Genomic DNA, 24,987 nt, shown 5'->3' with positions numbered 1-24,987 from the left:
CAATAGTTTCTTCTGAGTAGTAGTGTCCCTGCTCCTCCATAGAGTTTCAGTTACCTGAGGTCAACCACAGTCTGAAAATATTCAATTTCTCCAACCATTGACATCATCTGCTCCTGACATTCAACTATTGAGGTCATCATGTCTCAGTGTTCCAGGTTCACCTGAACCAGATGGTCCTCCTCCTGACTTATCCTCAGAAGGTCAGTAGTTGCTTAAATTATGTCACAGAGCAGATGTCATTTACCTCACTTCATCTCATCATGTAGGCACTTTATCATCTCACATCATCACAGAAAAGGGTGAAGTCAGTATAATTATGTATATATATTGTTAATTCTCACCCGAGGATATTTTTCCCACAGTCTCTGGAGAGAGTGGAAGGCGGGGAGAGAGAGAGAGAGAGAGAGATCGGTTGCCCCCACTGGGCTGGGGATTGAGCCTGCAACCCAGGTATGTGCTCTTGACCAGGAATCAAACCCACAACCCTTTGGTGCTCAGGCCAATACTCTAACCACTGAGCCACACTGATGAGGGTCAATAAGATATTTTGAGAGAGAAATACTACATTCACATAACTTACTACAGTATATTGTTATAATTGTTCTATTTTATTATAAGTTAATTGTTGTTAATTTATTAATGTGCCTAATTGATAAATTAAACTTTAGCATGGCATGTATATACAGGAAAAAACAGTATATATAGGGTTCAGTACTATTTGTAGTTTCAGGCACCTCCTGGGGGTCTTAGAACATACCCCTGTGGGTTAGAGGGAACCACTATATTCCATCGTGTGGCTATAGCACAGTGTGCTATCCATTCCCTGATGATGAATATTTGTGTTTAAATGTACACTTTTTGTTGTTAAAAATAATTTTCCTGGTGGAGAAAATAATACATGCTTGTAAAGAATTTTAACATTACGGATAGTGAAACTCTTTCTAATCCAGGCCCCAGAGGGAATCATTGCGGAAAGTTTGGTATATAATCTTCTAGAACTTTTTGTCTACTATTGGGACTTTGGAGAAAATGACGTATCTTAATTTCCCTCCCAAGTTTAAGACCAGTCATAGGAATCAGAGATCATTTAATCAGCTTTATGACTGACAAAAGCAGGATTGGAGCATGTGGCTTCACTTCGAGGACCCAGTGGGCTTTTTGATGATTTCACCCCTGAATTTGCTAAACCTATGGGCACAGCACAGCTGGTCAACCAGAAGGCTCCTCTGGGTGATTACTGCCTGGCCTCAGCTGATCAAAATACCCTCTCTCTGGGCTCCAACAGACTCCCAAAGGGAGAGAAAAAGGGTATGAGCCACAGAAGCTCAGTTCCTTTTTTCAAACCCACTGTTAGATAAAGTGTGTGGGTGTGTATGTGCAGAGACGTCAGGACTGGCACTTCAGCTCACATTCCCTCTACTTGGACTCAGGAAGCCAGAGGAATGGAGTTTCCTCCCGAAGTCAGACTAAAGTAGATTGCATACCTGTTTTGTGTAGGTTGCAGCCTCCTGATAGTGATGTTATTGGCTAGGGCCGCCTAGAGCACTCAACTGGGCTCCCTACAACTTGTGGTAAGACCCCCTAGACATTTTCCTGACCAAAGCCAAGGTTGTGCCTCCACCTGCCCTTGTAGTTCCTATTATGATCGCAAGACACACTTCAGCAACAACCATTAGTGAACTTTGAAAAGACAACGTTCATTACTCACAGGTTCCTGGAGGGTACATAGCATTCCAAAGGCCGTACACTGAGGTCATAGGTAGAGAGAGTGTGGACCTGGAGCTCTGTCTTTATTGGGGTCAAGGGTGGGGGGCCTAGGGTTTCAAGGGTTCACTCTGTAGTGGTGAATTTAAAACACAACAGTGGGAATTAAGGCCTGAGAAGGGAAAAGTAGGGTCAGTTTTCTAGGTTACTAGGGCTTTCTAAAAGGAAAACCATGGGTGGGGCAGCCTGGTTTCTGTCTGGTTGTTTAGGTAGTAAGTGATTCACGCAGTGGCAATATGTTTGAGATGGATGTCTCTGAAATGGATGCCTCAGCAATCAAAAGCTTAATGTCAGGCACCCACACTGCACCTCATCGAACACAGACATTCCCTGAGCTTTTCTTACTACTCTCTACAAAAGTTTTTTTCTGCCTAATCTTGAAATGCTTGTAGAATCTTTTTTTTTTTTTTTTTTTTAAATATATCTTTATTGATTTCAGAGAGAGGAAAGGAGAGGGAGAGATAGAGATAGAAACATCAATGATGAGAGAGTCATTGATCGGCTGCAGCCCGCAACCCGGGCATGTGCCCTGACCAGGAATCGAACCCTGATCGCCTGGATCCTAGGTCGACGCTTAACCACTGAGCCACGCCCGGCTGGGCGCTTGTAGAATCTTATGGTCTCCTCATTGCAATAGGCCTTTTCTCCCTGTTGCAATAATCTTTTTGAATGAAGTCTCTCTTTACTGATGTCCAGAATTATTTTTGACAGTGGAAAACAAACAATCCTTGGAGTCATTCTTGACTCCTTGCTCCAAACTACACATCAAATCCATCAGCAGATACCCATCTGGTTGGCCTTACTACCCAAGTCCCAACTCCGTCCCTTTTCCCTTTCCACCCTCATCCAGCCATTTCCATTTTTCCCCTGATTTGATCTTTGCCTCCCTTGAGTCAAACAAAAGACAAAGAGGTCTTTTAAAAATATACATCATATGTGTCAGATAATGTTGTACCTGTAGCGCAAAACCCTTCATGGGCTCCCCATTGCGCTCAGAGTCAAACCTCAAATTCCTATAGTTGTCCAGATGGCCCAGTATAATTTGACAGTTACTTTTCTGACTTCAGTTTTTTTCTAATCTCCATCCTGCCCAACTCACTTCAGCTCTTTCAGACACTGGGCTTCTGCTGTTAGTTAACGAGGCCAAACACTCAGGGCCTTTGCACTTGCTGTTCACTCTCTCCCCAGAAATCCACAGACATTCCCTAAATTCCTTCAGCCTGGTTGCTGGGGATGAAGTGTGAGAAATTCTGTGTCCAGATGACTCTGGGCCTCAGTTTTCTCATCTGTCAAATTGTCACTCCTCTCCACCATCATTCCTTTCTCCACAGCGCAAACATTAGGCAGATGTTATAACCCAAATGTATAGTGCTTTGAAAATGCTTTAAAAAAATTTTTATTTTTGAAAACACTTTTAAAAAATAGGACCTTTCTAATGGGGAAGGAAAGTGACTGGTTTCAAGAATAGCTGCTTGAGATAGTATGTAATACCCGTCATTACCAGCAGATGGCAGCACGTCCCTGGATTTGCATGTAAGTTATGTCTTCATAACACAGAAATTGAGAAATTCCCAGCATTTGTAGACTTCTTTTTACCCTTCAGAAGGGAGAAAGAGAAAGAAACGTATATTTATTTGTTGGGCACCTGCTGTATCCGTTGGATGCTCTGATTTACATTTGTGATTTAAGTTAGAGTATGTCTCTCATCTCTCAGAACTCCCCAATAATAAAAAAATGGGAAATGAAAAGAAAAATTAAGTGTATTATATACAGTGGCTAGGAGTTAACCTAGTTGAAAGATACAACCTACTAAAGAAAGTTAAAACCTTCTTCAAGAGCCTTAAGGAGGAATGGGATGAACGGAGGCGTGATCCGCTTTGCGGACTGGCTGGTACCTTCGCAAGCCTGGTGTTCTCGGGTATAGTCTGGGGATGTAGAGGAAAGAGCTGGGAAAGCTTTTATTGGGCAGCCTGAGGACTGGGCAACTAGCAGCGAGGCCCCGCCCAAGCCCCGCCCTCACACCTGGCCCCCTGCGCCCCGGATTGGGCCGCTGGTCCAGGAGCCCGCCCCCGCCCCGCCCGCCCCGCCCCGCCCCGCCCCGCCCGTCCGCCCCGCCCCGGGCCCGGCGGCTCTTAGCCGCGCTGGTCTTCCTCCTAGGCTCGCTTTCCCGGCGCTGTGCCCGCCACTGTCTTGCTCGCTCAGGCTGGAAGGGGCTCCGTCCCTGACGGCCCCTCCGGCTTCTCTAGGCTCCTTCCTTTCCTCCGCTCAGCCCGCGCAGCTCGGGGGCGCGCCTTCCCGCTCCCCCAGCCGGGCGCGGGGTGAGCCTCGGCGGGGCAGTGGGGGCGGGGCAGTGGGGGCGGGGCGCCGGGCCCCAGCCCGAGTTGCACCGAGCAGTACGCGTCCGTCCACAGCGCTGAGCAAAAGAAACTAAATTACAAAAAACCAGTGTATGATTCCGTAAAACTCAAAAAGAGGCAAAATTAAACTGTGGTCTTAGGAATGAACACTTAGGTGGTAAAATTATAAAGACAGGGAAGTAATTACCATAAAGGCAGGGTAACTCTCAATTTCAGGTGGGGACCCGGGGTTGAGATTGCGGGGGGACACGAGGTTTATAAGGTGGTGGATTTTAAAAGTATTCATCGCAGTATAAAATTGTTTTTTGTCCTTTTTCCGTGTTCTACTTATTTTTGAAAAGGCTTTAAAAAGCAATGATTGGCCCTGGCCGGTGAGCTCAGCGGTTCCAGCGTCGGTCGCCCTCCAAAGGGTGGAGGCCTCGACCCGGCCCGGGGCGCGTACCGGGCTGCGGGCTGCGGGCTGCGGGCTGCGGGCTGGGCCCGGGGCGGCTGGGGGCAGCCGATGGACCGGTCCCTCTCACATCCCTGCGTCTCGCCCCCTCTCTCCGTGTGGTCGGCCCCCCCCCCCCAGCCCCCGGCCTCTGAAAAAGCAGCGGAAAACATCCTCAGGTAAGGTTTAACAAAAACAAACAAAGATTGAATAGCTCCCCTCAGAATGAAATTTGGAGACGTACTGGAAACACTGCCATGTGGCATTGACACGACGCTGTCCTGAATATTTGTTCTACCATCTTTCCTCTTCCCTGGTTGAAATAAAAGTCCTGTGAAGGGAAGACTCAAATATTTGAATGAACGAACGAATGAATGAATGAGTGGAAAGCATTTTTTGAGCCTCCCTCTACCTGGCGGGCCTGGGGCAGTCGCGCGGCCTCGTGCAATCGGCCCTAACCGGGGCCGGGCTCCCAGGGCCGCCCCCCGCCGGGCTCTGACCCCCAGGTCCCGGGTGCAGCCCGCAGGCCCCGCAGCCCCGCACGCGCGGGAGGCCCTGGGGCTGCAACGCCTCGGTCCGCCCCGGCCGCGGGGAGCCTTCCAGCCGTTCAAGCCCCGAGCCGAGGAGCGGACAGCACGTCGCCAGGGCGGCCGCCTCCCCGGCAACGGCTCCTCCGGCCGCCGCCTCCCCCGTAACGGCCGCACCGGCCGCCTTTCCCGTAACGGCCGCACCGGCCGCCGCCTCCCCCGTAACGGCCGCACCGGCCGCCGCCTTCCCCGTAACGGCTCCACCTGCGGCTCCCGGGGCGGCCCCACCGCCCGGGAGGTGGGAGCCGAGCTGGCGTTGCCCCGGCCCCGCCTTCCGTCCTGTGACCTGGGGACTTCGTGGGTTTGGGGGTGAAGAGGTGCCTGTGAAATTTACATCACGGAGACCCCTTTCTGCCCTCCTTTTGAAAGAGAATTCTACCTGTGACTTGCTTTTGCGAGCATCGTTGAAGTGAGATCGTGAAACTTTCTCAGTTACCTACGCTTGACAAATTCACTTGGGAGAATACTTTCTCAGGATTCTCGGGTGAGTGTAAATAAATAACTGTAAAAAAGAAAAGAAAATGAAGTAGAATGAGTGATAATGAAAATAACAGGAGTTAAAATTAAAGTAAGATTATTCAGCTGTGTACTTCTCCAATCAGCTCCACCTCTCCTCCAGAGGCTATGATCCCCGCAGAATTTTAATAAAAAAATATTTTATTGACGAGAGAGAGATATCCATTTGCTCTTCCACTGATTCGTGCGTTCAGTGGTGCGTTCAGTGGCTTCTTGTACGTGCCCTGCCCTGAGACTGAACCCTAAACCTTGGCTTATCTGGGCAGTGCTCTAACCAGGAAGAAGGGTGGGGCAGGGGAGCTACTGACAAAAGAAAATAAAAGGAGTATATTTGGGCTAGAACTTCTTTTCTTTAAGGAGAGAAGGGTGTCGACGTAATAAATGTCCAAAAGTGTAGAGAATTTTTGAGAGTTTATTTGAGCCAGACTGAGGACATATGCCAGAGAGCAACATCTCAAATGCTCAGAAGAATAAGTTTGCAGTTTTCTTTTCTTGATCGGCTTTTTAATTTTTAATTATTTTTTAAATCATTATTTTTCAATTACAGTTGACATACATTATTATATTAGTTTCAGGTGTACACCCCAATGATTAGACATTATACAACTTACTAAGTGGTCATCCCGATAAACCTCATACCCATCTGACACTGTGCATAGTTATGAGAATATTCCCTATGCTGTTCTCCTTTACATCCCCATGACTATTCTGTAATAACCAATTTGTACTTCTTAATCCCTTCACCCTTTTCACCCATCACCTCAAGCCCCTCCCATCTGGCAACCATCAAAATATTCTCTGTATGAGTCTGTTTCTGTTCTGCTTGTTCATTTATTTTGTTTTCTTAGGTTCAATTGTTGATAGATGTGTACTTATTGCCATTTATTGTTCGTATTTTTAACCTTTTTTCTTCTCCAAGAAGACCCTTTAACATTTCATGTAATACTGGTCTGACGGTGATGAACTCCTTTAGCTTTTCCTTGTCTGGGAAGCTCTTTATTTGTCCTTTGATTCTAAATAATAGCTTTGCTGAACAGAGTAATCTTGGTTGTAGGTCCTCGCTTTTCATCACTTTGCATATGTCTTGCCAACGCCTTCTAGCCTGCAAAGTTTCTGTTCAGAAATCAGCTGACGGTCTTATGGGAGCCCCTTGTAGGTAACTAATTGCTTTTCTCTTGCTGCTTTTAAGATTTTCTCTGTCTTTAACCTTTTGAATTTTAATTGTGATGTGTCTTGTGTGGGCCTCTTTGGGGACTCTGTGCTTCCTGGACTTGTAAGTCTATTTCCTTCACCAAAACTTAGGGAAGTTTTCTGACTTATTTTTTCAAACAGGTTTTCAATTTCTTGTTCTCTCTTCTCTTTCCAGCACCCACATGATAAAAATGTTGGCGTGCTTGAAGTTGTCCCAGAGGCTCCTTACACTATCTTCATTAATGTATGTCAACTGTAATTTTTTTTTCTTTTTGCTGTTCTGATTGTGTGTTTTTTGCTTTGTTATGTTCCAAATTGCTGATCTGATTCTTGGCTTCACCTACTCTACTGTTGATTCCCTGTAAATTATCCTTCATTTCAGTTAGTGTATTCTTCATTTCTGATTGGTCTTTTTTTATGCTGTTGAGGTTCTCACTAAATTCAGTGAGCATTCTTATAACCAGTGTTTTGAACTCTGCATCTAGTAGATTGCTTGTCTCCATTTTTGTTTAGTACTTTTTCTGGAGTTTTGTTCTCTTCTTTCAATTTGGATATTTTTTTGTCTTCTAGGACCTTTTGGCAGCCTCCAAGTGTTTGTTTCTATGTATTAGATAGAGCTGTTATGTCTCCCAGGCTTCGTAGAGTGGCCAAATGTAGTAGATGTCCTGTGGGGTTCACTGGCACAGCCTTCCATGGTCACCCTAACTGGGCATTTAAGGTGTGCCCTGCCCCCATGTGTGGGCTGAGTACATCCTCCTCTTGAGCCTGAATTGCAGTTGGCACTTTAATGGGAGGGATTTACCCTCAGGGCGATTAGCTGCTAGGACGGGCTTTGACCACTGACCCACTGACCTCCAACTACAGTGTAGGATCAGCTGTGCAGAGGTCTACTCCACAGAGTTACAAAGCAATCCACAGATGGCTGCTACTTGTGCTGGGCTTGGAGGTGCCCAGTTTTGCAGGTTTTTAAAAAAATGCATTTGAAATTAAGAAGGAGACTGAGGAAGATTGGGGAAAGCAAGGTGGGATTTAATTATAGGATAGTTAACAAGATTATGTGCTCTCTTGAGGGTTAATGCCTCCTCCAGGGATATTACTTCTGGTATTTCAAAGGTTTGTTAACCTAGATGCACAAGAAAAATGGACAGGGCTTGCTTAAGGCCAAGGTAAACCTTTTACTAAAAAGTTATAGGCATGAGGCATGACTACTCACCATTACCTGCCCAGTTAGGAAATTATGATCAGATCACCCTGTGAGGTTACTTTCTGTGGGACTGCTTTTTGTTCACAGTACTTGACAGTTTAATTTCTCTCAGTTGCACAAGTAATACACGGGTATGCTTTTTTTGTTGTTTAACATTCAAATAATTTGGGAAACTATAGTGTAAAAAATCACAGTGCCAAATGCATACACAGTATCTTGTTTTTCTCCAGAGGCCAACTGTGTTACCAGTGGCTGTGTGGCCTTGCAGTCATTTTCTTTTTTTAAATTGTAGCAAAATATACATAACAAAAATTACCTTTTAACATTTTCTGAGGATACTTTTCAGTGGTATTAGGTACATTAACATTGCTGTGTAACCATCACTAACCATGTCCAGAACTTTTTCATCTTCCCAACTGAAACTGTACGCATTAAACAAAAATTTCCCCAAACTCTAACTCCCTGCCAACCTCTATTCTACTTTTTTTTTTAAATGTCTTTATTGATTTCAGAGAGAAAAGGAGAGGGAGAGAGATAGAAACATCAATGATGAGAGAGAGTCATTGATCAGCTGCCTCCTGCATGGCCCCTATTGGGGAATCGAACCTGCAACACTGGGCATGTGCCCTGACCAGGAATTGAACCTCAGTCTCCGGGATCATAGGTTGATGCTTAACTGCTGAGCCACACCAGCTGGGCTCTACTTTATTTCTCTATGAATTTGACAGTTGTAGGTACCTCATATAAGAACCATACAATATTTATCCTTTTGTGTCTAGCTTATTTCACTTAGCATAATGTTTTCAAAGTTTATCCATGCTGGGGAATTAGAATTTATGTCTAAAAAATGTTAGCTATTCCTATGCCTTCAACCAGCAACTCATAGGATTGTAGACAAGAGAAACCCTTGTACTTGTGCAGATAGTGTATTCAAGCATATTCACTACAAACATGTTTTTGTTTTGTTTTCAGTCTTTACCCGAGGATATTTTTTCCATTGCTTCTCAGAGTAGAAAGAAGGGGCAGGGGGGAAACATCGATGTGAGAAAGACACATCAATTGTTTGCCTCCCCCACGAGCCCTGACCAGGACCAGGGACGAGCCTGCAACCTAGGTATGTACCCTTGGCTGGAACTGAACCCAGGACCTTTCAGTCCACAGTCCAATGCTTTAAGCACTGAGCCAAACTGGCTAGGGCTTTCCATTGATTTTGAGAGAGAGTGGAAGGGAGGGAGAGAGAGAGAGAAACATCGACGTGAGAGAGACACATCAATTGGTTACCTCCCCCATGAACCCCTACCAGGGCCAGGGATCAAACCTGCAACCGAGGTATGTGCCCTTGACCAGGAATCAAACCTGAAGACCCTTTGATCTGCAGGTCGATGCTCTAACTGCTGAGCAAACTGACCAGGGCTCACTACACACTGTTTGTATATGTGTAAGAATTTCATTTCTTTTTAGGGTTGAATGATATTCCATTGTAAGTTGTAGACAATAAAAGGGGTTCTACATAAAGTAATCTCAGAGGGTGATCTGGTCATAAATTCTGAACTGGGCAGGCCATGGTGTATAGTCACACCCTAGGCCTATAACTTATAAGTAAAAGGCTTATCTTTGCCTTTTGCAGGCCCTGTCCATTACTTCTGTGCATGTAGATGAACAGTGTCTTGAAAAAAGCCATAACCACCCTCAAGAAAGCACATAATCTTGTTAACTATCCTGTAATCCAATCCCTACCTTGCTTTCTTAACCTCCAAGTAATCTTCCTTACTGTCCTTCCTTAATTTCAAATGCGTAAAAAGAAGCTGTAAAACTGTTATTCTCTGGAGCATCTGAGATCTTGTTCCCTGACATGTGTTGTCAGTTTGGGTCAGATAAAGGTCTTATAAAAACTCCCTTTATTTGGAAATCAGTTTGGATGTTTTTTGCACCAACAGAGTTCTATACATTTTGTTTATCCATTCATCTGTTGATAGGCACTGTTCAGAAAATGCTGCACAGAGACGTGATGCTGGAGAATTACAGGAAAACCTGACCTCAGTGGGTAAGGCCAGCTTTGTCTTCACTGGTAGATTTTTACTGCACATATTTCTTAAGCACCCGCTATGTCCCGGGAATCATTCTTGGTCTTGGGAAGAGAGTGGTGAAGAAAGAGATGTGACCTACACTTTGAGGAGTGACAGTGTAGAGCAGGGGCAGGCACACTTTTCCTTTAAGGGCCAGAGAAGAAATATTTTCAGCTTAGTGGCTAATAGGATCTCTGTTGCAACTACTCAGCACTGCCAATGTAGTGCCAAAGCAGCCACAGATAGTACTTAAAGAAATAGACAGGGGTGTGTTCCAATAAAACTTTATTTACAAAAGTAGGTGGCTAACCTTTGGGCTGTAGTCACCAACCCCTAGTCTAACATCTCTTGAGAATGAAGATTCCTCCATTATGATGACTTTATTCTCTCCTTGATAAGAAGCTTGGTTTTCCTTAAGTGTGTCTCTGTACTTGGGTCTGAGGATCCCTGATTCCTGTAGGGCATGACATTAGCTAGTTTGAGTTTTAGGTCCTGGGTACCATCAATTTACTGCTCATGGGGTCACACATGCCCATCTCTTGAAAACGCTGGCCCCACTCTGGGTGGGGGGGTGGTCCCTTGTCATCCCTTCACATCCCTCCTACATGTGCAGAGTATCATCTCTGTAAGTACACTGTGCTCACTTAGGTGGAGCAGGAGGAGCTGGGGAACAAGAGGAGAATTCTCCCACACACCAGTGCAGGTGAGCCCTGGATGAAAGGAGCCCCTTTAGGGAATTTCTAAAATGTTATTTTGTCTGAGAGATTGTCTCAGCCTACTTGGGGGGTGAGTTTCCTCTGGAAGTTTCAGCTTTCCTTTCTCACCTCCTCTCTTTTCTCTCCACTTTCTTTTGCTCTCAGTGAAAGCTTTGTCCTGCTTCCTCTTTCCAGAACATTTCCACTTTTGTAAATGAAGTGTTACTGGAACATAGCCTACTTGTTTGTCCATTCCGCCCCCCCCCCCCGCTGTTCCCAAACTTTGCTTGCCTAATAGTACCCCTCTATCAGACTATTAGCTCCCATCTAATTTTTGACAAAATTATTTCTTAGCAAGTCACCTGCCACTTTCCACTTCTTGTTCCTATCATTATCAAGTTCTTCACATTGCTGAAATCCTTGAGGTCTGCTGCTGGTCTATTCCCTGTCACATTGACTTCTCATGCTGAGGGTCCGTGTCTGAAAAAAAATTAGCATGGACCTGGCATATTTAAAAAAATTACCTTTATCTCATTTATTTCTTTAAGAGTTTAGTTTTTTTCTTTCCATTAATTTCAGACTAGAAGTCTTGACTTCAACCTAAAACCAAAGAGACTACTGCAAAGCAGAATAAAATTTGGGAAAAACCATCTACTGGCAGGAAAAGGGTAAGGGCTGTCCAGGGCTCATTGCTGGCTTTCTGTAGTGGAAGTCTGGGTTTGCCTTGAGGGAAAAGAACAGTACAGCCACAAGGAGAGACAGTTGGGGCCAGTGACCTTCACTCAAGAGAAGTCATTTCTTAGGAGAGAGTCTCTGAGTATTATGAGTTTAGGGAACATTCTATACCAATTTCAAAATTTATTTATTCATGGAGAATTCCCACAAGCATATCCACAACTATGACTCAGATAGTGAATATTAACATGTAATTCAGTTTTTGTTTAAACAATTATCAGAAAAAAAGTCTGTACATAATAAGCAGTATGAATGTCATGACTGTGATAGAACGTTGTGGCAGAGCATTCACCTTAATTTGAAAGAACTCAAAGAGGCTGGAAGCAGCAGGCAGGCTCTGGAAATGGTAGCAACTTCCAGTGTGGGATTTTGCTTTCTTGATACTTCAGACTTTCTCTGGGGGAGAATCCTTGTGAGTGCAATGAAAATGAGAAGCATTTAGTTACCACTTATCCCTTAAGTAACAGGCACCAACTCATCCTGGAGTGAAACCCCATGAATATAATCTATGTGGAGAAGTCATCAGAAATTGACATTTTTTTGCCCAAGAGAAATTACACGAGAGAGAAGTGCAATGAATGTAAAGAATGTGGGAAAGTGCTATTATCCTTCAACCCTTAAAATCCATGCTCAAGCTCATGCTGGGGAGAAACCATATGAATGTTTTTGGTACAGGAAAGCTGTTAGTCATCACTAATCCTTTAGGACACACTTGGGAACTCACACTGTAGAGAAACTGTAGGCATATAACCTGTGTGGGAAATTCTTCAGATCTAGCTCAAGCCTTTTCATACACAAGAGGGTACACACACTTGGGAGAAACTATATGAATGCTGTTACTGGGGAAAAGCCATCAGGAGCAGTGACCTGACTGCATAAGAGTGCATACTGGGGAGAAACTATCTGTGCAGTGACTGCAGCAAAAACTTAAGCAGGAAGTTCTATCTGCTGGTGCACATGAGAACCCATACTGGGGAGAAGCCCTACCAATGCTGTGACTGTGGAAAAACCTTCAATAGGGGCTCTAACCCAACTGCCCACAAGAGGGTACATATAAGGGAGAAGATGTACCAATGCAATCACTGTGGGAAACTTCAGTGGTCACTCATTCCATAAGAAACATGTGAGAACTCACAGTGAAGAGAAGCCCTAGGAATGGAAGCATGTGGGAAAGCCCAATTGACGTTACATGTGAGTATCTTCAGTCTTGAGAAGACTTCTGCTGGGACTTCACCTTTGTACGAGGAAATTCAGAGTGGGAGGGAAACTGTAAATGTTGCAAATGTGGGATTGTTTTATTTTTTTAAATCAATGTCTTATCCTTAAGTTGGAAATCTAACATTATTTTTCAGCCTTTGTTTTTTAATATAAGCATTTAAGGCCATAGATAACCCTTTAAATACCCCTTTTGCAACATTACACGAAGTTAAAAAACAATTTTTATTTTTTTGGTGTCTCCCATATATATAAGTGCTATAGACACATAAGCATAGAGTAAGAATGGTTTATATTACATTTTTCAGCTTTTTAAAAAAAATGTTTTTATTGATTTTTAGAGAGAGAGGAAAGGAGAGGGAAAAGGGGGAGAGAGAGAGAAACATCAATGGGCTGCCTCCTGCACACCCCCTACTGGGGAGTGAGCCCCCAATCTGGGCATGTTCTCTGACAGGGAATTGAACCAGTGACCTCTTGGTGGATGGGTCTACACTTAACCACTTAGCTATACCTGCTGGACTCTGCTGTTCTCTGATATTTTTAATTTTTTGAATACTCAATGCCTCAAGCTGCTGCAGGGAGTTCCTGAGTTTGCCCAGGTGGAGCTGACACATGGCAGCATTGTTGTTGCCCACTGCATTTGTTGGGTCAATCCTTAAAATTTCTGTGAATCTCTAAGCTTCTGTGAAGTTATCCTGACTGTGGTGAAGGAAAGCTCTGTTTTTTAAAACCATTATCTTCCCCTGCAGTCCATCCAGTTTCTGTGTTAATTCCTCCACATCTTGAAACCACTTTTCAGCTGCTTTTAGGTCTCCAGTATGAAGGGAAATTCAGGGATGCACTGAGCAGCTTCTGCCCGGGGTGGGCCTGGGTGACAGAGTGGTACCATCTACCACCAGCACATAGTCCCAGGAAGTGCATGCCTCCCTGGGCTTCCACAGCCAACCTGGAACTGAGGCCCTTCTCTAAACAGAATCAGTGAACATCCTCCCATCATGGAGGCTATCTGAGGAGCCTCTGGTGGTTATTTAGGCCTGAGGGTCTTTCTGCTTCCACTTTCTAAGCAGCAACAGTATTTCACCTGGACTGTCTCTAATGCTTTCTTCTTCAGAAGCAAGCAGTTTGCCATGGAGCACATCATCTGGCCCAGGTGGGACCGCTGCAGCTGCATGGAGGCTTACTCTGACCTTCCTGCTTACTGAATGTGCTTTTTTCCATGGCCAGGACTAATGGTCAATTTTGAGATGATGATCACCTAGAAATTATGCTTAATATTGGAGTGATTTATTCCTGGGATTATCTGGTGCAGGTGGGTCTTCTTCACTGGGCTATGTTTATAGGCAAAATTTATGTCTTCAACTGTAATTATGTCCTTGAGGAGCTGGCAGTAGTCCACTTTCCATACAGCCCAATTGTCCTGAAACTCATAGGCAAGAATAATGGCTCCCAAAGCAATTCTTTTCCAGTTAGTGGGACAAATGTCAATCTTGGCATAAGTCAAAAGCCTTTCAAAGTAAACCAGTTACTATTGCAGCCAGCTGTTAGCTGTGTGGCTCTGACGAACAAAATCTGTATATAAATCTGGCTTTGGGATTATGCTTAAAGTATCCTCTGGAACCATTTCTCATATGAATGGACATGTTTTTTCATCAAAAATATCATATGATCTACTTCCAGCTCTGTTTTCTTCTTTTTTGTTTCCAAGGGGTTGCACCATTCCTGGAAGTACTGCAATACCAGGTCGATGTGCAGCATGAATGGAAAAAGCTCCGATTCCATCTCCCTGCTCCAAAAATCCACTTAATATGTTGTCCTCAGATAGAGGATGGATCAGATGTTAAACTGATAAGAACAGATATCTGTGCTTGATCTTAGGCAAAGGCCAGGAAGTGGTCCATCTCTGTTTTTTAGGAGGAAACATATTTCTAAGCTCACACACTGGACTGTGGTTCTAAGATTAGGCTGGCTGGCTGTGCTGCCATCTAGGAATACTGTTGAGCATGAGCGAGTTACATTTTTTGGTAAGGTGCACTGGAAATACGTGGTTTAAGAAGTTCCTCTTCTCTTGCTCATTCGTTTCAGACTTGTTCAGAAAAATTGTGCTTGCCTTTGGGTAGTCAGAAGGGTTTGATTCTAAAGGTACCTCTTTGGGCATCTCCTTGTTGCTCAGATGCTGCACATTGTGGCCCTGGAAGGCTCCAAAATCCAACTTGACAGGCTCCAGAGCAGATTGGGCTGGTGGAACTGTCACTGAGTCTTGGCCTCCGCCTCATAGACCTCAGACTCATTGTCAGGCTTCACTCACCTGGAGTGTGGGCCCAGACTGGGGCTGACATTGGGCTTCAGGCAACAGATCAGTTTGTTCCCCATGAGGAACCTCTGCTCCTCTCTGCTGTGACCACCTTGGCACTCAGCAGTCTCCCTCCCTCTCCCAACAATGGCAAAGCTCTGTGATGCACAGGGACCCTTGAGCTATGGGCCCTGGGCAGGGCTTAAGGCCTGGCTGCAACCCCCACTGTGGTGCTGCTACTGCCTCTCTTGAGTTACCTAGTCTGTAGATACATTTTTTTTGTGAATCAGCTGAGGATATTTTTCCATTGTTTTTTTTTTATCCTCACCTGAGGATATTTTTTCCATTGCTTTTCAGACAGACAGACAGAGAGAGAGAGAGAGAGAGACATCAGTGTGAGAGAGACACATTGATTGGTTGCCTGCTGCATGCACCCCAACCAGGGCTGAGGATAGAACTTGCAACCCAGGTATGTACTCTTGACTGGGAATCGAACCCAAGATCCTTTTGTGCATGGGCTGATGCTCTAACCACTGAGCACACTGGCCAGGGCTGTGCCCTTTATTTCTTCATATGCAGTTAACAGTAAGCTTGCAGAGGTCCACAAAAAATCATTCTGGTATCATGTCTGGAATTTAACTGAATTAGTACTGGTAGAATCAACATCTTTATGTTGTTAAATCTTTCAGGCCATCAACTCAGTATCTGCACTTATTTAGGCATTCTTTAATGTGTTTCAGTAAAGTTTTATATATTTTTCTATGGAGGTTTGGCACATTTATCATCAGATATCTTCCTAGGAACGCCATATTTTCTCATGTTTTTCTTAAAATTGTTTTTTTCTAAGTACTACACAATTGACTCTGAACAATGTGGGTGTTAGGGGCACTGATACCGTTAAAAATCTAGGTCAAGACAGCCCAATATACTTCATATAACTTTGAACTCCTCAAAAACTTAACTCCAGTTGTACCTCAATATCTGGAGGAGACTGGTTCCAGGAACCCCACAGATGATATAAAATGGCATAGACCAATGATATAGTTGGCCCTCCATATCCATGGGTTCTGACCCATGGATTGAAAACAGTATTTTGGTTGAATCTGTGGCTGTGAAATGGAGATATAGAGGGCTGACTATTTATTGAAAAACTACTAAAATGGTCAAAGTCATAGAAGCAGAGGATACAATAGTGATTTCCAGGGATTGGGAGGTGAGGAAAATGGGGAGTTATTATTGTTCAATGGGTATTAAGTTTAGTTATGTTAGATGAATTATTTCTAGAGCGCTGCTGTATAACATAGTGTCCATAGTTTACAATACAGAATTGTCCATTTCAAAATTTGTTAAGAGGGCAAATCTCTTAAGTTCTCTTCCCACACACACAGAAGAGAGACACAAGGAAACTCTGGGAGGTGTTGGATATGTCTATTACCTTGATTATGGTGATAGTTTCACTAGTGTTTTCATATGTCCAAACCCATCAAATTGTATACCTTTAATATTTGCAGTTTTTTATATTTCAATAAAGCTGTCTTTAAAAAATTTGCATATAAGTGGACTTGTGCAGTTCAAACCAGTGTTCTTTAAAGGTCAACTGTATAGTAAAAATGTAATTTTCTTTGTGCACATATAATCTTAATGTTTTTGGATGCTAGAGATCAATGTTTGTTAAAAATTCTAACCCAGCCCAACCAGCATGGCTCAGTGGTTGAGCATCAACCTATAACCCAGGCAATTGCTTCGATTTCCATCTGGGCACATGCTTGGGCTGCAGGCTTGATCCCCAGTAGGGGGTGTGCAGGAGGCAGCCAATCAATGACTCATCGATGTGTCTATCTCTCTCCCTCTCCCTTCCTCTCTCTGAAATCAATACATATTTAAGTTAAAAAAATAATTCTAACCCAGTGATTCCACTTCTGGGAATTTATCCAAAGAAACCCAAAACACTACTTTGAAAGAATATATGCATCCCTATGTTCACTGCAACATTATTTACAATAGCCAAGGTTTGGTAGCAGCTCAAGTGCCCATAAGTAGATGAGTGGGTAGAAAAAAGCTGTGGTACATTTACACAATGGAATAGTTTTTGACATAAGAAAGAAGGAAATCTTACCCTTTGCGACAGCATGGATGGAACCTGGAAAGTATTATGCTAAGTGAAATCAGCTACTCAGAGAAAGACAAATACCATATGATTTCACTTGTATGTGGAATCTAATGAACAAAATGAACTAACAAGCAAAGTAGAAATTGACTCATAGATAGAGAGCAGGCAGACAGCTGTTGGGGGTGGGTATTGAGGAGCCGGGTTGGAGGAGGGTGGTGGTGGTGGTGGAGGGATTGAACAGAAAAGAAAAAAAAGAATTCATGGATATGGACAAGAGTGTGGTTATTGCCAGGAGGAGGGATAGAGGGAAGAGGTGGAGGAGGGTATGGGGGGGATAAAGGGTGATGGAAGGAGACTTGACTTGGTTGGTGAACACAATACAGATGATATGTTGTGGAATTGTACACCTGAAACCTGTATAATTTTGCCAACCAGTGTCACCCCAATAAATTTAATAAAAAGGAAAAAAATTAAAAAAATCTAAATCTTGTCGAACATTTCCAAAAAGATCTCTAAACATAGTACCTTCTTTTTTGAAGGGTAGCACTTTGGAGACAAATATGGTAAGACAATGCAATTTGAATTAACAGTTCAAAATCTTTACATCTTTGACCACATAATTTATGTTCAAAGTCAAAAGGTGAACACCATGAAATGGAAGTTTGTGCTAATTGATGAATCACAGAGTTTTATAGTTCAATATCTGTTCTTTTTCTATCCCCTATTTCCAAGACCAAAAACATCTTTAAACATATATTTCATGCAGGCAATAATTTCTTTCAATATATCTTAAAATTGTTTAATTTTGTCTCAAAATGTAATTTACACATAATAAAAAAACCATTTTAAATGTACAGGTTGATGAGATCTGACAAATGTTTACACCCCCATAAATCACCACCCCAATTCAGATATAAAACATTTCTATCACCCCAGAAAGCATAACATTTATTTTGCAGAATGCTAACAAAGCTGTAAACTGGTAATGGAAATGCTTTTGTCTTCCATAAAGAAGGAGTAATTTGACAGAAAAAAACCACCTGACAGTGAGCCTGTTCAGCGGTTTAACCTGAGCAAACAGCCTAGGAAGAATATTGGCTTTTTTTCCTGTTTAAGCATTCCTACATCCACATGACCTGGAAGTCAGCATCCTTGCCAGTAATCCAATTAATGGCTATGTCCCCAACTGTAAACTCCTTGAAGCAGTCATTGCATTGGGGCTTAAATTGCAAGCTGAACTTACTGTTCTAGGTCAAGTTAGCTTGCTATATACTCCGTTCTATTCTTAGCCCCCCCAAACTGTAGTTTAATTATTTGTATTTAGTGCAAATTTCTGAACCTTCTACTGTTATCAGTGGAAGTGGAGTTCTTGAAGTGCCATTGGGAAAATAATTTCCTGAGGCCTCCATGGGAGGATGGGGTATCACGGAAAGCTTTATTGATGATGTAAAATTAAGGGAGTTCCTCTTCAAGGTATCATCTCCATTCATCCCGCCATAGAAAAAGTCAAAGCTTGTCTTCAGAAGGGCTAGAATTAAGGCCACTGCCCAGAGCCTCCACTCTACATTAAAGCACAGTCTAGTCTAGCACCTGGCTAGCTTATCTTGTGTTCCCAGCTGCAGTCCATTGGGAGTGGGGTCTGCATGGCCATAGGCCATGCAGCTGCTTAAGGCTACATGGTAGGCAAGGGCATAGGGTGACTGTGGGTCATGGAGCAAGTGAGAGCAAGAAGAGAGAACTCTTTGTGGATTTTAATCTAAGATTTCCCGCACTTGCCAATTCACCCTACAAGCCAATGATCTTTTTCCCAGGTTAGACTGACAGGCAAGCACCTTCCCTGTATCACCCCAACTTCACTGTGCATGTGTTCATCTGCCCCTTTGTTCGATTTCTTCCCCCAGTGATCTGTAGGGAATGGGCTAGTGGTTTCCTGGGGAGTGTGAAGCTATAGCTTCCTGGCAAAGCTGCTCTGATGACCATGCTTATAATGTCTGGCCTTTCCTTTGCTCTTCTTTCCTTTATTAATCTTAACTAGCTAATTATGACAATAACACTACTGTTTAAGACAGGAGTCTACAAGCTTCTTTTGTAAATGGACAGATAGGAAATACTTTAGGCTTTGTGGGCCATAAGGTCTATTTTGCAACTATTCACCTCTGCCATGTAGCAAAGAAGTGGCCATAGAAAATTCATAAATGAATTTTGGGGACTTGTGCCAATAAAACTGTTTATAAAAACAGAAGCCAGGCCCAGCCAGGTGTGGCTCAGTAGTTGAGCATTGACCTAGGATCCAGGAGATCGTGGTTTGATTCCCAGTCAGGGCACATGCCTGGGTTGCGGGCTCAATCCCCAGTAAAGGGTGTGCAGGAGGCAGCCAATCAATGACGACTCTCTCATCATTGATATTTCTCTCTCTCTCTCTCTTCCTTTCATCTCTCTGAAATCAATAAAGGTATATTTAAAAAAAACAAAAAACAAAACAGAAGTCAGGCTGGCCAGTCCTTTTTTTAAGGCAAAGAGCTTGCATTTAAAAAGTTATGAAAAGACTGGAGTGGTGAACATACAATACAGTTTACAGATGATGCATTACAGAATTGTGCACCTGAAACCTGTATAATTTTGTTAGCCAGTGTCACTCCAATAAATTTTTTTAAATCCTCACCCCAGGATACGTTTTTATTGATTTTAGAGAGAGAGGAAGAGAGAAACATCGATGTGAGAAACATCAATTGGCTGCCTTCCACACATGCCCCAACTGGGGACTGAACCCACACCCTTTGGTACATGGGAAAACACTCTAATCAACTGAGCCACAGTGGCCAGGGCACCCCAATAAATTTAATAAAATGAAAAAAAGTAAAAAGTTAAGAGAAGAGGCTTATTTTCCAAAAGCCTTTTACCTTTTTAAAAACACACGCACAACTCTGAAGTGGACATTGGATCCTTGATATCTAAAAAAATCATTTCTATTGACAAATATGAATCTTGAAGGGAGAAGGGAACCAGAAAAAAGCAGCTTTCAAAATTCAGGGAACATTCCATTTTTGGTGAGCATGGTAACATGGTGTGGCCATTTTGAAAAATCATTTTGTAAGGGTCCTTTTTAAAACATAAATTACTGTTTGACCCCAAGAGAAATAAAAAGATATGTCCACACAAAAGACTTGCACACAAGTGTTCATAAAGTTAGAAAGGACATGGGTTTCAAGGTCTGGGTAGTTCTTACTAAATGCTAATCTTGCTAAATGTTAAATGCAGCGCAGTATTTTGCAGATGCAGCTGAGAACATGATGAGCTTAACAGGAACTCAACGGGGTAAGTGTGGCCAACTGCAAAGAAGAAATTAGTGTGTAACTGACCAAATAGTGTATATAAGCAATGACTAGGCCCTCCTGGGAGACAGAGCTTTGAATGTGAGTCCCGTCTCCTTTACTTGCTGCAAGTAAATAAAACTACTTAACAATGACCACATCTTGATCTTGAACAGAACACCCAAGCAGAGAACATCAAGTTCTGTGACAATAACATGTTTTATAATTGCCAAAGGGGGAAAACCCAAGAGCCCATCAACTAGGGAATGGATAAACAAAATCTAGTTATCCATACAATGAAATATTACTTGGCAATACAAAGAAATGAAGTTCTGATACACGCTACATGGATGAAACTTGAAAACTTGTTCAGAGAAGGAAACCAGTCACAAAGGACCATGTGTTGTATGATTCCATTTATATGAAACATCCAGAATAGGCAGAGTCATAGGAACAGTAAGTTAGTGTTTGCATGGGCTGGGGGTGGGAGCCCAATTAAACAGGCATGAGGCTTTTTTTTTTTTTTTAATTAAACCATTCAGACTGTTCTCTCCCCTCCTACTCTCTCAAAAGAGAGAGAACAGTCATTGAAGGCAAATGGCAGCTACTGAAACAACATCAAGAGCTGCCACACCCCAGAGAGAGCGCCTCCTTCTTGTGGTTTTGGGGGCTCTACACATGCAGAGAAAGTCCTCTAGTAACGAACTATAGAAATGATCCCTGAAACTATAGTCTTAGGCACGAGGTATCTTATTGGCTTGATGGAAATGTTCTAAAACTGGTTCATACTGATAGTTGCACAACTCAGTGAATTTACTAAAAATCACTTGAATTGTACACCTAAATGAATGAGTTTAATGGTATTTAAATTATGCTTCACTAAAGCTGTTATTAAAGGAGTTTCTATTGTGTGTTCATTTGGATAAATCTATCTACAGCCTCCATTGTGGTAGGATATATTCATAATAGTTTTGAAGTCATCCTTGCAATTTTGGTGTTCTTCTATTTGGTTTTCTTTTATTACTATTTGTCTGTTATATATTTCTTCATCCTTCTCATTTTAATCTTCTATGTACTTAAGCTTTATTTTAAATTTTTCTAAATATGTTTTTATTGATTTCAGAGAGTGGAAGGGAAAGGGAGAGACAGAAATATCAATGATGAGTCATGGATCGGCTGCCTCCCACACGCCCCCCGCTGGAGATTGAGCCTGCAGCCTGGGCATGTGCCCCGACTGACCAGGAATTGAACCACCATCTCCTGGGTCATAGGTCGATGCTCAACTGCTGAGCCATGCCAGCTGGGCTGTACTTAAGTTTTAGATGTGTCTCTTGTAAATAGGATGTAGCTGGATCCAAAAAAATTCCAATCTGAAAATGTATTTTAATTTGTAAACCATTCCAATTTTTTATTGTGATTCCTAATATATTGGATTAATGTCTACTACCTTAATAGTTATGATTTCCATTCTGCATTTTTCTTTTCAAAAAATTAAAAAATATATATATATCTTTATTGATTTCAGAAAGAGGAAAGGAGAGGGAGAGAGATAGAAACATCAATGATGAGAGAGTCATTGATCAAGCCCGCAACCAGGGCATGTGCCCTGACCAGGAATCGAACCCTGATCGCCTGGATCCTAGATCGACGCTCAACCACTGAGCCACACCTGGCTGGGTTGCATTTTTCTTTAAAAAGTTGGAAATAGATGAAACTGTATACATACAGTTAAAAAACAATAAACTTGTACCCGTCAACTAAGCTAAGAGATTGAAGATTGCTCTACCTGAGAAGTCCCATGTGTGTACCTTCATGATTATTCTCAAGAAAGAACTATTGTGATTTTTTAAATGTATCAATGTTGTTGTCCCTGCATAAGCACATGCTATCCAGGGTTGGGGGAAGGTGAACACAAGGGAGCTTCTTTACAGTTTTGTATCCCAGTTGTGGGAATGGTTACTTGAACGTACAGGAGCGATAAAATGTCACAGAACTTTATTATTCATGTATTACCCACAGAACTATGTTATTTCCTCCCTCCCCCAGCCCCAGAAAAAAAAAGCAACAACTAGATAAGGACTGTACTTGAGTTAATACTAGTGCAGCAATGTCAGTGTCCTGGTTTTGAGAATGCACTATGATTATGTAAGATACCTTCACTGGGGGAAGCTGGGGGAAGAATAGATGGAAAATCTGTATTATTTTTTGCAATTTCTTGTGAATCTTAAACTATTTCAAAATAAAAAGTTACTAAAAAATCAGGAAGGAAAAAATATAACATCCTATTACGTATACACACTTTAACAGCTGATAGCTCAATTTTGAAAATGAAATGTATTTTAACAAACACTACCTTTATAATTATTCAAAGTGTGTGTATACCTTTTTTTGGGACACCCTATATTCCTACATGCCATACTTTTGTTCACATATTTTAAAGATTTATTTATGTGTCCCATGTAGCTGTAGTTTAACTGCTGACTGGGATATTTTGTATGAGTATATCACAATGTACCCAGTCTCTAGTGGAAGAACCTCTTTGGGTTGTTTGCACATTTTTTCCATCATGAATAATGCTGCCATACACATTCTTGAACATCTCTCATTGCACATATGTATGAGTTACTTTAAAGATGAACTTGTCCCCTGGCAGGTGTGACTCAGTTGGTTGAAGTGTTGCCCAGACACAAAAAGGTCCAGGGTTCATTTCCTGTCCAGGGCACATATCTAGGTTGTGGGTTCAGTCTTGGTCGGGGTGCACACGAGAGGCAACCAATCAATATTTCTCTCTCACATCGATGTTTCTGTCTCTCTGCCTTTCTCTCTCTAAAATCAGCAAAAAACAGTATCCTTGGGTGATAATTAAAAAAAATAAAATAAAAATGAACTCGCTGGGTGTAGAATACGTATGTACAAATTTGTTTTGTATTTTATGTTTTTGTATTTTATATTTTATAGTTAAGCAATGTTATTTTATTGTTTTAATTTGCATTTTTTTCTAATTACTAATGAGAATGAGCATCTTTTTATATTTATTGGTCATTTTGAGTTTCTCTGTAAATCAATGGAAAAAATATCCTCACCCCTTGGGTGAAGAGAAAAAAAAAAAAAGACCACTTGTAAATTCTGCCGCAGCATCAAAGAAGACCGCACACAATTATCCGAAGAGGCTGTAAAAATATGCCATCCTTTTCCATCTGTGTATCTGTGTGAAGCTGAATTTATTCACAAACTTCAATCAAAACAACAATATATCACATCTCTTGGCTACTGTGAATAATGCTGAAGTGAACATAGGGGTACACATATCTTTATGAATGTTTTCAAATTTTTCATTGGTTGATTCTTGTATGTGCCCTGAGTGGGATCAAATCTGAAACCTTGGTGTATTGGGATGATGCTCTAACCAAATGAGCTACCGGGCCAGGGCCTCAGTTGGATGTATTAAAAATAACAGAAGAAACAGAATTTCACATGTTGATAAAACTAGACCTGACAAATTAAAAAGACATAATTTCTCAGGAACAATCAGGGAAACATATAATTAAAATAATGCTAAGACACAAGTTTCCTCCCATCAGAATGGCAAATTATTTTAAGCTAAAATTTGTATAATCCTCTACTTCAACCCCAGCCCAAGGCAACTACTAATCTACCTTTTGTCTCTGTGGATTTGTCTAGTCCCACATTTCATATAAGTGGAATCTTACAATATGTGATCTTTGCATCCGGCTTCTTTCAGTGTTATAACATGTATTGGTACTTAATCTCTTTTTACAACTTAGTAATATTCCATTGTATGGATATATCAACATTAAACCATCAGCTGATGTACACTGGGTTGTTTCCATTTTGGGGGCTATTACAAATAACACGAGATACCTTTTAAGCAGTGATCAGAAGAAAATTCACGTTACTAAACACATCAGCGCAATGAGAGAACAAAAAATGAATTCTGAGCTCAAAAAAACTCCTCACAAAAACCATGAAATACAGTATCCATGCAAACCAAGATATAAAAAGTTATATAAGACGCTACACTACAAAAAAACCATCAAACCCAGGTAGGTTGATTTTGGTTTGGGGGGTTGGGTTTTGGGGTGTGTGTTGGTTCTGGTAACGGTCTCCTTGAGATAGAATTCAAATGCCATACAATGCTCCCACTTAAAATGCACATTCAGGCTTATCTTTGTAAATACTTACACGTCGTTGCATAACGTCGAAGAAACAGGGAAAAGCCTGCGGGAAAGCGTCTAATGAGCCTTAGATCTGACTCTGCCCGGAACCCGACTCCTGCGGCCAGGCCTCGACTTAAACCAATCCCTCCGCGTCTGTCCGCTTCTAACTCGGTCCTCTGCGCTCCGCTCGGCCTTCGGCTGGGCACTGCCCTCCAGGACTGGTCCATGGGAGAGCCCGCTGTCGAATCAGGGCTACGGCTTCCCCTCCATCTACTAGCCACGGCCACCCCGGTAGGCGTCCATCTCGGCCTAACGGCTTACTGAGGCTCCGCCCCTTA

The 24,987-nt window shown here is 42.4% G+C and overlaps 1 long non-coding RNA gene, 1 other non-coding gene and 1 pseudogene across 4 annotated transcripts; all 3 read right to left on the bottom strand.

Moving 5' to 3' along the window:
- Window positions 1-3,156: 3,156 nt before the first annotated feature.
- Window positions 3,157-24,898, bottom strand: LOC107533320 (uncharacterized). Of its 3 annotated transcripts, none has more exons than XR_015714410.1 (4): window positions 24,675-24,898; window positions 5,518-5,640; window positions 4,796-4,882; window positions 3,157-3,361 (listed from the first exon to the last, which is right to left on the bottom strand). It is a non-coding gene; the product is annotated as an uncharacterized LOC107533320 (long non-coding RNA). The 3 variants fall into 3 exon arrangements; XR_015714409.1 differs by lacking the exon at window positions 24,675-24,898 and adding an exon at window positions 10,426-11,058; XR_015714408.1 differs by lacking the exon at window positions 24,675-24,898 and having other exon boundaries at window positions 5,518-6,355.
- On the bottom strand, window positions 14,464-14,654 carry LOC148093340 (U2 spliceosomal RNA). The gene has a single exon (XR_015714431.1). It is a non-coding gene; the product is annotated as a U2 spliceosomal RNA (small nuclear RNA).
- LOC148093339 (small nucleolar RNA U3) lies at window positions 21,005-21,207 on the bottom strand (annotated as a pseudogene).
- Window positions 24,899-24,987: the final 89 nt, after the last annotated feature.

Source organism: Miniopterus natalensis, chromosome 4 (assembly GCF_054644295.1).
Source record: "Miniopterus natalensis isolate mMinNat1 chromosome 4, mMinNat1.hap1, whole genome shotgun sequence".
Classification (NCBI taxonomy): domain Eukaryota; kingdom Metazoa; phylum Chordata; class Mammalia; order Chiroptera; family Miniopteridae; genus Miniopterus; species Miniopterus natalensis.
The sequence above is the reverse complement of the archived record's forward strand: the minus strand, read 5'-3'. Positions and strand labels throughout refer to the sequence as shown.